This window comes from Bactrocera latifrons, unplaced genomic scaffold (assembly GCF_001853355.1).
Source record: "Bactrocera latifrons isolate USDA-ARS-PBARC rearing strain unplaced genomic scaffold, ASM185335v1 scaffold_383, whole genome shotgun sequence".
Lineage (NCBI taxonomy): Eukaryota > Metazoa > Arthropoda > Insecta > Diptera > Tephritidae > Bactrocera > Bactrocera latifrons.
Window position 1 is genome coordinate 121899 of NW_017537027.1, and position 2342 is coordinate 124240.

The following is a 2342-nucleotide window of genomic DNA, read 5'->3' on the forward strand; positions in this document are numbered from 1 at the left end:
TATGCAAGACAACAACAGGTAGCATTCTGAGTAGTTTATAATTTAAAAATTTTAGAATTCGCAAAAAAGCATTGAATCCTCCAGAAAATTGGGATAAATGCAAAATAAAACACAATTTTAGGCCAACAAAGGACCAGATGACTTTGACTAACAACATCGCTAACTTTAGGGCGGGAAGAAGTATCGGTGAGCTTGGCATGAAAACTAAAGGAATAATGGGCAATATTACCGAATATTGTGTCTTGAATGAAACAGGCGGTGTGATGAAAGAAATATTTTCAGGTACGGAATATAACGGCATGGGCAGATATGGCAATTTAAACCCTATACTTCTAGCAAGAAACAGAAGTTCAAACCACTTTGCTCAGAATGCAAGAAATTTTAATAGTAACCGAAATCAAAATAATCAAAGAATAAACATAAAGTTGAGACAAAAAAATACTAGCGACCAAAACAATGATCGTTACTATTCACAAAATAATTCGGGACGATAAAAAGAAATACCATCTTTTCTTTCGTGCTGTCGGAGCTGCAGCTTTGAAGTCGACGAAGAGGTGGTGTGTGTCGATTCTCCTTCACGGGTCTTTTCCAAAATTTGGTTGTTGATTTGCCAGGCCTAAAGCCACACTGATAAGGTTCAATCAGTTTGCTGACCATGGGCTTTACTCTTTCACATAATACGCTCGATAAAACCTTATATGCGTTGTTTAGGAGGCTTATACTACGAAAGCTAGCGCAAGTTATTGGTCTCCTTGTTTGTGAACTGGGCAGAGTCCCCTTAGGGAATCGGCTTCGTCATTTCTTGGTGTTATGCTTTCACTGCCATTCAGCAGGCGGGAGAAGTGTTCCCTCTAGAGTTTTAATATATGTAATAATTTTATATAATATAATTTTAGACATCGGTTATAAAATCACCTCTAGGGGTTCCACAAGAGTATACTCCGGTATTGAAATCTTTTGTTAGTCGCTGCAACGTTTCTTAGAATTTCCGAGCATTACCCGTGTCGGCCAGCTAACCAATCTCTTCATACTCATGCATTTCAGTCTCTCTCTTATTTTGTCTGCAAATGCGTCTCGCTTCCCTCTTAAACTCTCGGTATCTATCCCAATTCTGCAGTCTGTTTCTTCCCACTGCGATACGGCGCTCCTTATCGTACCAGCTTTTCTTTTGCATTTTCCTAAAACCAATGGTTTTTGTGGCTGTACGTAAGGATCTTGAAATGCCCTCCCATAGTTCCCTTATATCTAGTTGCTGACGAATGCTCTACGAGAGCAGGAGTGCAAGTCGAGTAGAAAATTTTTCGGCAGTCTGTTGTGATTGCTTCTCGGCGTCGAAACTTCCCTACGTTTGTTATTATTATCGAATTATTTTGAAGGCTAACCTCAAAAAATAGAGAATTTACTGTTTAACTTCAATCTCCGTAAAAAATTGGTRTCTTTCAACATCCAAAAATAGATGTAAAGCAGATTCGCTTCCAGGCTCTTGTGACAGCCCTTAGACTCTTGTGRAATTTATATCCTTTGCTCGACGCGGATATTGCTTAAGGCCATTGGATGGTTTATTTGAACTGTAAGCTGATGGTTAAAATAATCTGTCACCTGAGTATGCAGGGATGTCATCCTATAGAAATAACTAATATATTAATGTAAAATCCGGAATTAATTAAGTTTATTCTTTTGAAGGCTAACCTCAAAAAATAGAGAATTTACTGTTTAACTTCAATCTCCGTAAAAAATTGGTATCTTTCAACATCCAAAAATAGATGTAAAGCAGATTCGCTTCCAGGCTCTTGTGACAGCCCTTAGACTCTTGTGGAATTTATATCCTTTGCTCGACGCGGATATTGCTTAAGGCCATTGTATGGTTTATTTGAACTGTAAGCTGATGGTTAAAATAACCTGTCACCTGAGTATGCAGGGATGTCATCCTATAGAAATAACTAATAGATTAATGTAAAATCCGGAATTAATTAAGTTTATGAGGGAGATATACTTGTAAGTTGAGACGACTTCCCCTTTACGTGGTCTTACGCTAACCTTCACCTTGGTTTCACAACAGATATAACGAGGGGTTTATATAAGGCGACTACTCTTCCGGGAGGTGTTTTTGAGTGAAAACCCTTACAAATCTAAATACAAACAAAAACATAAAAAAGGACGAGGTAGAGAGAAGATCCCCGTAAAACTCGATAGTCTCTGAGGGGGGACGCCATTAACTAGGGCAACTCCCGAAAGGGTGATGACAGAGCCGAAGCCGCCATTAGTCGCGGTAAGTTGGTGGGTTGTAGGCAAGAGTTAGTCGACTAAGGCAGAATTCAGACCATCAGTCTACAGTGAAGAGG